General features: G+C 45.7%; 1 protein-coding gene across 2 annotated transcripts in view; it reads right to left on the minus strand.

Moving 5' to 3' along the window:
* The window catches only part of LOC138975417 (Na(+)/citrate cotransporter-like), a 48982-nt gene extending 44511 nt beyond the window's left edge, over positions 1–4471 (minus strand). Inside the window, exon 1 of one of the 2 annotated variants that reach the window (XM_070348095.1) lies at positions 4394–4471. The gene's annotated coding sequence lies outside the window, so the exon portion shown is untranslated. Of the gene's footprint in view, positions 1–2508; positions 2639–4393 lie in introns of those variants that run through there. The other variant, XM_070348096.1, reaches the window with a different exon arrangement.
* Positions 4472–13001: the final 8530 nt, after the last annotated feature.

A 13001-nucleotide genomic window follows, 5' to 3' on the forward strand; every position in this document is an offset into this window, starting at 1 on the left:
CAAAAGCTGTTACTTTCCATTTCCAATTATATCTGCCTCCCCCCTCCTGCCCCACCAACCTCATTATACCTGTATTCCTGGGTCAGCCCCCCCCCCCCCCCCCCCCCGCCTCTCAACTATGGAAAAAGAACACTACCTCATATTCATAACCGCACACGCGCACGCACGCGACAGATGCAGAGACAGACAGAGAGAGAGACATTCACACAAACACACCCACACATACACACACAAACACATACACACACACACACACACACAAGCGCACACATACACACATACACACACACACCCACACATACACACACTGGCACACTGACACACATACGAACACACACACACACACACACACAAAGGTGCGCATGCCCCCAGCACGCACGCACGCACGCGCTCTCTCCTTTTCTTGACCCTCGCACACACCAACACTCACAAACACGCACACACAGTCATATTAACACAGACACACACGACGACAAATTCAAACACACATGCAATTACACACACACACACACACATACACACACACACACACACACACACACACACACACACACACACACACACACACAAAACCACAGCTGGAGGGGAACAATAAACAAAGACACACAGGCCCCAGGCGACAGAAATATTAACCCACACAAGTCATACGTTGCCACTAGCTGTGACACAGCATACATATGCTTCACACCTACTTGTCCTAAATCACACCTACTTGTCCTAAATTTGACTCTGCATGCAGCTAGGTCAACTCTGAAAATAATCAAAACATTCCAGCGCACACACGTCAATGTGTGTAGACCGTTATGCAACGCTCAAAAAGTCTGGGAGAGAAAGATAGAGAGAAAAGAGAAATACAGAGAGACAAACATAGAGAGAGACAGACAGAAAAAAAACATACAAACAGAAAGCGGAGAGTTATGCCCGTTATCTGCCAATAAAAGACATAGTCTTTACCGTCTGCAACTGCCCCGTCTTCCAATATTCGACACCCCTAGCACTCAAACGAAGCTTACCGGGTATGTTTCACCAGCACAAAAGCACAGCTGTTTTCACTGAGTTGTTATCTATTTGACACGCAGGCTGAATAAGATCCAGCACTTTAAACGTCAATTATTGGTATGTCTGACAACTGTCATATCTTCCTCTTGACGCTCAAACTACAGTCAAGCACTCAAAACAGCTTAACGTTACGTTTAACTATAAAGCACAAACGCACAACGTTTTCTCCTTGACACTCAGAATAGAATCCGGATATCCACAACAGTCCTAATGCCAGGACTGGTTGGTCCGGTGTCAGAATAATGTGACTGGGTGAGACATGAAGCCTGTGCTGCGACTTCTGTCTTGTGTGTGGCGCACGTTATATGTCAAAGCAGCACCGCCCTGATATGGCCCTTCGTGGTCGGCTGGGCGTTAAGCAAACAAAAAACAAACAAAAACAAATGTCTTGGTTTAAACACGGTTTTATTCAATTAAACATGAGACAATAATAAAAAAAACGAGAAATGATAGGGACACGAACTCAAGAGGATGCCATAAGTCTGTGCTGTACATGCCCTGCTTGGTTTGTTTTTATCTTGTCATAATGGTATGTTAATATTTTCAAGCAAAAATGACAGTATAAGAGACATCAAGGGGAGAGAGAGAGAGAGAGAGAGAGAGAGAGAGAGAGAGAGAGAGAGAGAGAGAGAGATGAGTGTTATAATGCAGGGCCGGACTAGGTTAAGAGGAGGGGGGGTGGGTGGGTTGCCAGTGGTGGTCTAGGGGGATGTTCCCCCTGGCGGGGTCAAGGGGCAGAGCCCCTTGTGGGGGTTAGGGGGCAAAGCCCCCTGAAGCTGATGGGTAGGTCATATTCTGAGATAGGAAAATGGTCGCTCCTTGCATGAAACGGCATAAAATAAACAATAATTAAAAAAAAATTAAATAAGTGAGGTACATGTTTAGGCTAGGGGGGGGGGGGGTTTGCGCAACCCCCATACCCCCCCCCCCCCCCCGTAGTCCGGCCCTGTAATGTACCTTGTTGTAATGTACTCCTTCAGATTTTGTTAACAATTCTATAAAACATGACAGTATAGGAGAGATGTGAGTGTCACAATGTACCTTTTAATGTACTCGTTTAGATTTTATGTTAACAATTTTATGAAACATGACAGAATAAGAGAGAGAGAGAAAAAAGAGAAAAATATGAGTGTTTCACTTGCATTAATATAAGGAAACCAGAATCATTAAATGGTTCACAAGCAACCAACAAAGCACTTGTTTCCCTTCAAATGTGTTTCAGTAAATTTGCGAATTTCCTGCCCCTTGAAATCAGGAAATTCGCAAATTTCCTAGAATTTTTAGGAAATTTGTGAAATCCCTGAGTGAAACAGGAAATTCACAAATTTACTGAAATTTTCAGGGATTTCGCAAATTTCCTGGTTTTGAGAATTTACTGTAACATATACATCCCTTCCTAAACTTCACGTGTTGCGAGCGTGTGAAAAGAAAAGCTCCACGTCAACTCACCTGTTTACTTTTGTTTTTGTTTACCAGACGTAGCTGAAAGATATAGGCATCTTCAAGCATCACGCTTGGGCAGATCTGACCAGTATTGCCCTTTGGGCAGTAATTGATCTTGTGACCGAAAGCAGCTCGACTTCAATTGTCATGTACTATAGCGAATAAACAAATCATGTCCCAATATAGGTCACAGTTACCTGAGAGGACGTTAAGCCCTACAGTCTCTCTCTCCCGAGAAAGAAAATTCCATTAAACACAGCTTGCACAGAGAGCGACACTGCTCATCGTCTATTGCCTAAAATGCTATTAACAAAGCCAGCAGAAAGCGCGATATTCCTCATCGTCTGTTGCCTAGAATATCAAAACACAGCCAGCACAAAGCGCAACATCAGTCTTGCATCGTCTATTGCCTTAAAAGCCATTTAAACAGCCTGCACATTGCGCAATATTCCTCATCGTCTGTTGCCCAGAATGAAATATTCACGCACATCATTCACACTGAAATATACTATTTACGCTTCCAGCCACGTACTTAGGCGCTGTCACCGTGATTAAGTGAACTCACGAAGGTGCCGTGACTGTGGCGCATTTAATGAATTAGATATACGCATTTGATCGAGGACTCATCATAGTGCTATCTTATAGTTAAACCTGTGAGAACTGGTTCAGGCAAGCTTGATATTGGTATTGACTGCTACATCGTTTGAAATTGTTTGATATTGATACTGACATCGATAAGCCAGCTGCCATTTAAACGTCTAACAATTATTGTTTAATATTGATAGGCACGTCGGTAAAACAGCTGCTATTTTAAAGATTGACATTTATTGTTTGAGACACGGCTGCACTAGGCAAAATCCAGTGTCCCGGCTGCGAACCAGTGAGAGCCCCAAAACAAGAGCGTCGTTCACAGTCCTTATTTTCCCAAAATAGTTGTTTGAGGCAAAGCGTAAGTATTCATTTTAACTTACCTCTACCCATTTCTTTACGTTGGGAGTCCTCCGCGCGTTCTGGGTTAGGTTTCTTTTAAATTCGTTGCGCATTCAGTGCAAATTGTCAGTTTGAGACGTAATTAGGGACAAAATCAACAACGAAAAGTACATTCATGGACGGCAGTTCCTTCATCTATTTTTCATTCATATTTACACCGAGTTTTAGCTTTGGAAGTTTATTGGTTTGAACGCAATTCATAAATTGATGTATACAATCAGAAATTCGCCGGCTGCGATTCAGTGTTCCCCTCGGCTGCGATCCAGTGTTCTCGTCGGCTGAACGTAAAATACAGTCAGGGCGATACGCATGAAGATATGCCACAAACAACTATCATCGCTGAGACTTCTTCTTCTTCTTCTTCAGCGTCAGTTCCAGAATTGTCTGGTTACGTGTGAGCTCGTTTGGCCATTTGGGTTCCCCACACTATACTCTGAGAGCATAGTCAGCTTTACTCCGCTTTCGTTGAGTAGGCATGCTGGGTAATTTCGTGTTTCCATAACCCACCGAACTCTGACATGGATTACAGGATCTTTTTCGTGCGTACTTGGTCTTGTGCTTGCGTGTACACACATCGCTGAGACTAATTTTGCAACAAGACACAACATCAAACAGTGTGTAGAGCACAGTTCAAGCTTACTTAAGCATACATCACACACACCTTACGCACAAACACACCCATAGTCAGTCTCACAATGAAACCGTAAAAGTCAGTCTGCATGCACAACACAAACGCTGAACAGTACACAAAGAAACTGTGCAATACACACGTTTTGCAAACTGGGATAGCGTTCATAGACACACACCCACACACACACACACACACATAGACACACACCCACACACACACACACACACACACACACGCACAAACAAATAACATCAACAATAGATTACCTACCTACAAAGACAATCTCGCAGAAAGTACCATGCCAAACACAAAACAAGTCTACTAGTCTAAGTTGTCGAGTTGTGGTTTTGGCCGGATAACGTGACCGACATTTTCGGGTACTAAAATAACCCGCGATAGTAGTGGCAGATCCGTTTCACACAGGCGCTTGAAACATGTTTGTATATTTGTGTTTGTTTGAGTGTGTTATTGTTGTTTCTGAGGTTCTGTTTGATTTCATGTTGGATGTCTTCTGTAATTCTTGCACTGCACTCACTCACACACACAAACACACCCACTCGCACAAGCACGCACGCACGCACGCACACATACACTGACAGACACACACACAGGCACACACACACGCATGCACACGCATGCACACACACACACACACACACACACACACACACCACACACACATCACCACCACCACCACCACCAAAACTACCACCACCTCATCGACAACAACAACAACAACAACAACAACAACCATTGTGTCACACCATTCATCGCTTGTTTGTTCGCAGGATGATTTATATGCTAGTCGACATAGTCAATTCAACGTATGTACTAAATGCAGAAGTAGACCATAACGCATTGGAGTATAGGATGTTGTAAATCTGCTTCTCCTCCGAACTTTCACCTTTATGTGCCCGTTCTATTCCTGTCTGTTACAACGACTAAAGAGGGTGGCGGGGTTGGGAGTCGGGGGAAGGAGGGGGGGGGGGGGTTGGGGGAGGGGAGGAAGGGGATGTTTATTGTCGCGTTTTCGCGGGAGAGACATCATTGTGTTCATTCTCCGTTTGATCTCGGAAAAGAATGGCCTGTCCGCACAAACTGAGCACGGACACTTGCAGCTAGCTAGTGGGAGGACGTCAGCCGGCTTTGTTTATCGCACAAACTTAATACTGACTATTCCCCTCACCCACAAAGTACGTGCTGCTGATCGAACTTTGGACCATGTATTCCCCCCTTGAATTCCATTTGTGATGAGAAATGGTATTTTGACTTTATAATTAGCCTCAACGCAAAATATTTCTTTTCTTATTCAAGCCGGACGTAACCGCTCGGTGCGTTTTGGAATAATCGAATATGGGGTACAGTCGATAGAATTACATCACAAATCTGCTTCAGTTGCAAGATCTTGGCGGCATGCTTTTCTCCCTCAAGATAATGTTACCGCTTGAAAATAGCGGGGAAACATTCAGTCTGAAGTTAATTTTGGCTGACGCCTGGCTGACGTCCTCCCGACAGCCTGCTGCATGTAACTCAAACACGTTTTAAAAGAGATACAGTACACGAGGCTCAAATCATAAGTACATTGGAGACAAAGTGATTTTTAAAGCCCCTGGGTCAGCTGTGTGTGGATAGCACGAACTCAGATCATCACAAAATGCAAAGAATCAATCACGATATCTCTCCTTAAGGGACTTGAAAACCAACCACTATTTAGATGTGTGATGAACTTAGCAATGTCTTGCTTGTTTGATTGATTTTCTTTAAAATGTAATGTATGGATTAGAGCATGATGTTGAGAAAGTGCAAGCTGCACTATACCACTTAATTCACATCAATTAACTCGCAATTTACCTCAATGCAATGCATTTTGTGTACATATGTATATGTGTTTTCACTTTAGTTATCTGTTAAAATGTAGAATTTTAGTTTTTCTATTTTCTATTTTTTATCTTGTATTTTTATTTCATTTTTGTAGTTAGTCCCTCTTTAGGGCGAGGACCCTCGTTAAATAAAGAATTGTCATTGTCATTGTCATTGTCATTGTCCTCTCCCTCGCCCCCAAACACCCGCCTCACCCCACACCCCCTCCCTGTTTACGGTGGGAGTAGGCTTATTGTGGTTTTTGTGAGTATCATTCAAGCATAGTTAATTATTATTTATCATTTTTTGTCAGTGTTGTGAAGCATCCGTAACATCAGCAGAATCTCACACAAATTTAAGGTACTCATACAGGGTGACCCAAAAAAAAGAGTACCCAAACAAAACGTCATAAATTGAACAAAAATAAAGCAATCTTCATAATATTTATTTACACACACACGTAGCCTCTGCATGATTTCAACAGAAAATGTTAGCGTTCTAGCTTGTCTTTCAGGAAAGTTATGCTCATTCTACAGAACATGCTCCAAATGGCCTCCCCCGGATTTAAATCCCCCAGATTTCTATCTTTGGGGGTTCCTGAAAGACAACGTCTACAGGAACAACCCACAGACAATCGCAGAACTCAAGCGAGCCATCACAACAACCATTCGCGGAATCTCGCAACAGGAGTGTGTGCGGGTGATTGATAACTTTGCGCGGCGAGTTCAAGTTTGCCTGAATCGGCGCGGAGGCCATTTGGAGCATGTTCTGTAGAATGAGCATAACTTTCCTGAAAGACAAGCTAGAACGCTAACATTTTCTGTGCAAATCATGCAGAGGCTACTTGTGTGTGTAAATAAATTTTATGAAGATTGCTTTTGTTTTGTTTAATTTATGACGTTTTGTTTGGGTACTCTTTTTTGGGTCACCCTGTATATCTTTAACCTCAGAGGCGAAAAAGGAGGACAGAAACAAAATCAAGGACAGAGCCGGTGTAACGCGAGAAAATTACTCCCACGAGATTTTTACTCCGGAGTAAAAATGTTGTTCGAAAATTGTACTCCCTTTACGAAAAAATTACTCCCCCATAACATGAGAAAATTATTATGGAGTTTGTTTTACACCAGTCAGAGACCTAACATGGTGTTACTAGACGTGTTTAGTAACGCGTCATCAGCAAACACTGATGTTGTTAACTAATTTACAATCAGATACATGTAAAGGCAGATCATAAGTGGTAATAGAGGAAAGAAGTGGTTTCAGGACTAAGCCTTTAAAGAAACTTCTGACAAAACATGTTCTTTTGAGGAATGTGTCATGAGTCATTCATAAAGACTTTTTGCCGTCTTTCGGAAAGATGTGAGTTAAAACAAGTTGAAGAATTTGCTCGATATAGTGATCGTCGTTTTAAGCAAAGCGTTGTGTTGTGTATGGTTGTGTAGTGTTGTGTTGTGTTGTGTTGTGTACGGCTGTGTAGTGTTGTGTTGTGTTGTGTGGTGTTGTTAATGGTGGTGCTGTGTTGTGTGCGGCTGTGTTGTGTCACTTACAATTGTGTTGTGCTGTGTATAGCTGTGTACGGTTATGTTGTGATGTGTACAGTTGTGTTTGTGTGGTGTGGTGTGGTGTGGTTGTTGGTGGGGTGGGGTGGGGTGTTGTGTTGTGTTGTGTTGTGTTGTGGTGTTTGTTGTGTTGTGTTGTGTTGTGGTGTGGTACGTGTGGTGTGGTGTGGTGTGGTGTGGTGTGTTGTGTTGTGTTGTGTTGTTGTTGTTGTTGTGTTGTTGTTGTTGTTGTTGGTGGTGGTGGGGTGGGGTGGGGTGGGGTGGGGTGGGGTGTTGTGTTGTGTTGTGTTGTGTTGTGGTGTTTGTTGTGTTGTGTTGTGTTGTGTTGTGTTGTGTTGTGTTGTGGTGGTGTGGTGTGGTGTGGTGTGGTGTGGTGTGGTGTGGTGTGTTGTGTTGTGTTGTTTTGTGGTGTGGTGTGGTGTGGTGTAGTGTGTTGTGTTGTGTTGTGTTGTGTTGTGTTGTGGTGTGGTGTGTTGTGGTGTTTGTTGTGGTGTGATGTGGTGTGGTGTGGTGGTGTGGTGTGGTGTGGTGTGTTGTGGTATGGTGTGGTGTGTTGAGGTGTGGTGTGGTGTTTGTTGTGTTGTGTTGTGGTGTGGTGTGGTGTGGTGGTGTGTTGTGGGTGGGGTGGGGTGTTGTGTTGTGTTGTGTTGTGGTGTGTGGTGTGGTGTGGTGTGGTGTGGTGTTTGTTGTGTTGTGGTGTGGTGTTTGTTGTGTTGTGGTGTGGTGTTTGTTGTGTTGTGTTGTGGTGTGGTGTTTGTTGTGTTGTGTTGTGTTGTGGTGTGGTGTTTGTTGTGTTGTGTTGTGTTGTGGTGTGGTGGTGTGGTGTGGTGTGGTGTGTTGTGGTGTGGTGTGGTGTGGTGTTGTGTTGTGTTGTGTAGTGTAGTGTTGTGTTGTGATGTGATGTGATGTGATGTGATGTGATGTGATGTGATGTGATGTGATGTGATGCGATGTGATGCGATGTGATGGTTTGGGTACAGTAGGGTTGGGTAGGGTTTTGTATTGAGATGTGTTGTGTTGTATTATATTGTGTTGTGTTGTGCTGTGCTGTAAAAGGTTAACCCTGGGGTTGGTAGTCTGTTGCAGTAAGTGAAGTATGACAGGGTCCAGCGTCAGAGGAGATGACGCGGGGGACGGCTTGTTGAGAAAGAATGGGCGCTGTGTGTGTCCCTGAAGGTCGTCCTTGATTGAGCCTGGAGTTGACTTCGCCACATTTTGTAGAGTTTTTTTAATAGCAAATTCAGTGCCACAGCTAGCTTCGTCCAGCGAGCTTGGTGAAGTAGACTTTGCCCAATAAATATCAGGCTTGACGTCACACGGCGTGTTCCAGTCACCTCACATACCGGGGTTGTTCACCTCCCGGAAGGGGGGTGAGGGGGGAGGGGGGGAGCTGAAAGGCAATGATGACAAGCTGTCAGGGGCAGGTCTGCAGGGACCGGGTATCGCTCGCCCAGAGTCGAACACTGTTATGCAGCAATCACACAGCAATAGCGGCCATCACACAGCAATGGCGGTCATCACACAGCAATGGCGACCATCACACAGCAATGGCAGTCATCACACAGCAATGGCGGCCATCACACAGCGATGGCGGCCATCACACAGCAATGGCGGCCATCACACAGCGATGGCGGCCATCACACAGCAATGGCGGCCATCACACAGCAATGGCGGCCATCACAGAATAATAGCGCCGCCGCAATGGGAAGTGACAGGTCCGGGGTTTTGTGTGACACGGATCCGGAACGTGATGGCTGCAGGCACGGAACGTGATGACTACAGACACGGAACGTGATGGCTACAGACACGGAACGTGATGGCTACAGACACGGAACGTGATGGCTGCAGGCACGGAACGTGATGGCTACAGACACGGAACGTGATGGCTACAGACACGGAACGTGATGGCTACAGACACGGAACGTGATGGCTGCAGGCACGGAACGTGATGGCTACAGACACGGAACGTGATGGCTACAGACACGGAACGTGATGGCTACAGACACGGAACGTGATGGCTGCAGGCACGGAACGTGGTGGCTGCAGGCACGGAACGTAATGGCTTCAGGCACGTACGGAACGTGATGGCTGCAGGCACGGAACGTGATGACTACAGACACGGAACGTGATGGCTACAGACACGGAACGTGATGGCTACAGACACGAAACGTGATGGCTGCTGGCACGGAACGTGATGGCTGCAGACACGGAACGTGATGGCTACAGACACGGAACGTGATGGCTGCAGGCACGGAACGTGATGGCTGCAGGCACGGAACGTGATGACTACAGACACGGAACGTGATGGCTACAGACACGGAACGTGATGGCTACAGACACGAAACGTGATGGCTGCAGGCACGGAACGTGATGGGAGCAGGCACGGAACGTGATGGGAGCAGGCACGGAACGTGATGGCTACAGACACGGAACGTGATGGCTTCAGACACGGAACGTGATGGCTGCAGACACGGAACGTGATGGCTGCAGGCACGGAACGTGATGGCTTCAGACACGGAACGTGATGGCTGACAGGAACGTCTCCGCAGCCTTGATCACCTGGGTCAGATACAACACACACACGTCATCACCTGGGTCATACACAACACACACACGTCATCACCTGGGTCAGACACAACACACACACGTCATCACCTGGGTCAGATACAACACACACCCGTCATCACCTGGGTCAGACACAACACACACACGTCATCACTTGGGTCAGACACAACACACACACGTCATCACCTGGGTCAGACACAACACACACACGTCATCACCTGGGTCAGACACAACACACACACGTCATCACTTGGGTCAGATACAACACACACACGTCATCACTTGGGTCAGACACAGTAAGGTATACGATTATAATCTAAACAACAAGATGACTGTGGGTGAAAACTAAGTTGAAAAACAAATGAAGTCGGTTCCTCGTACAGCACAGTTTTGTGTTGGTGTGTACCGGTTTCTTGGTCTGTGCTGTATTTGTGTTGGTGTGTACCGGTTTCTTGTCTGTGCTGTATTTGTGTTGGTGTGTACCGGTTTCTTGTCTGTGCTGTATTTGTGTTGGTTTGTACCGGTTTCTTTTCTGTGCTGTATTTGAGTTGGTTTGTACCGGTTTCTTGTCTGTGCTGTATTTGTGTTGGTGTGTACCGGTTTCTTGGTCTGTGCTGTATTTGTGTTGGTGTGTACCGGTTTCTTTGGTTATTCAACTTTAAGATTATAATGTCAGGTAACAGACACTCTTGACGCCATTGGTTCTGACGTTTTCGGACTCGGTAACATACTTGCCATCTGGGTGCGACTATTAAATGATGGCATTAAATGTGAGATAACAGGACTCAGAGGCCGTCTTGATCACTGGGTGCGACTATTAGATGATAGCAAAAGTAGTCGCCTCGGTTCCCGGGGGTGAAAATCCAGTACAAGTACTGGCTCACGAGTCGTACAGAGAGAGAGAGGGGGAGAGAGAGAGAGAGAGAGAGAGAGAGAGAGAGAGAGAGACAGACAGACAGACAGACAGACAGACAGACAGACAGACAGACAGACAGACAGACAGACAGATACAAAGAGAGAAGCATACATACATACAGACAGACAGATATAGTTGTCCGGTGTGAATACCCAGCACAAGTACTGTCCCCACGAGTCGTAGGTGTTTGTCTTGGTGACGACAGCGTGACTGTTGTTGTTGAAGGTGAAGGCCGCGAGACAGCTGTACTCCATGATGGTCATGGTGCTCAGTCGCTGGGGGCGAGGTTGTCCAGCGATGTGGCTGCCGCTGCTGCAGTTGTGAGGCCTAGCTGCATTCTGAGCAGCGTAGCGATTTTTTTATGAATTAATTTCTTAACTCATTGTCTCCCAGGCACGGATATATCCGTACCAACTCATATGGCTCTGTCTGACCAGGTACGGATATAATTATCTGCTCAGACTGTTAGCTTCAGTCGCTTCCTGTAACGTCCATCTAACGCCTGCATTCCAGCGTGTTGATACACAGTTACTACAATTCTGAGTGACCTGCTGCACAGCTGGTCTCGGTTAATGGGGTAGAAAGTGTTCGGACTCTTGTGTCAATTTGCACAACTAATTCATGAAGAAATTCCAACGCTGATCAGGAATCACCAAGGCAGTAGATTTTAGTACATGTCCCAGTGGAGGGGTGGCCTGATTCCATGTACAATCTTGGCCAGATCCACAGAATACATATAGAACAGTTCTATATTCTGTGGCCAGATCTAAGATTGCGAGCCGAATCGTTTACACGTGATCCGTGCATTTTAATGTCAGCACGCCAAATGCAAATGTTTTCCATACATATTAATTTTTTCTGAACTGCAGAACAAATGCTGCTGCTATTCTTACACTCTCAGCAACCTCTACTTACCCCCCGCGGGTTAGGGGGAAGAATTTACCCGATGCTCCCCAGCATGTCGTAAGAGGCGACTAACGGATTCTGTTTCTCTTTTTACCCTTGTTAAGTGTTTCTTGTATAGAATATAGTCAATGTTTGTAAAGATTTTAGTCAAGCAGTATGTAAGAAATGTTAAGTCCTTTGTACTGGAAACTTGCATTCTCCCAGTAAGGTCATATATTGTACTACGTTGCAAGCCCATGGAGCAATTTTTTGATTAGTGCTTTTGTGAACAAGAAACAATTAACAAGTGGCTCTATCCCATCCCCCCCCCCCCCCTTCCCCGTCGCGATATAACCTTGAACGGTTGAAAACGACGTTAAACACCAAATAAAGAAAGAAAGAACCTCTACTTATTTTCTTAAAGTGCAGTGTTGTTCGCGGGTCGACAACCTCGGCTATGGAGACGGGCATAAGATTTCACAGCGGCTGATGTGTGTGTGTGCCAGTGTGTGTGTGTGAGTGTGTGGGTGCGTGCGTGCGAGCGTGTGTGTGTGTGTGTGTTTTGAAAGACCATATGTGTGTGTGTGTGTGTGTGTGTGTGTGTGTGTGTGTGTGTGTGTGTTAAAAGCCTACAACCCAGAAACTGCTCAGTTTCTGTCTGTCGGTCTCTGTCCACGTCTCTGTCATTCTGTCTGTCTCTCTCTTGCACCAGACCCCCTCCCCCCCCCCTTGTCCCAGCTCGTCCCCCGTTTATCCCCACCCCCCTCCGTGTTCCTTCCACGCCACTTCTCTCGTTCATCATCTTACCCTAGCCAAGATAGTGTGGAAGCACAGTTGCTGCATGACAAAAACAAAATCTGGTTTCAATTACGGTCTGCTGTACGGGTCGTTGGCCTACCGTTCTATAAATTGCAGCACACACATACACACACACACTCGCACACACACGCAGACACACACACACACACACGCAGACACACACACACACACGCAGACACACACACACACACACGCAGACACACACACACACAACGCATATTAACAACTCTGACAAAAACCACACAAACACAAGTCTTCCTGGCTTACTTGCAAA

This window comes from Littorina saxatilis, linkage group LG9, assembly GCF_037325665.1.
Source record: "Littorina saxatilis isolate snail1 linkage group LG9, US_GU_Lsax_2.0, whole genome shotgun sequence".
NCBI classification, from domain to species: domain Eukaryota; kingdom Metazoa; phylum Mollusca; class Gastropoda; order Littorinimorpha; family Littorinidae; genus Littorina; species Littorina saxatilis.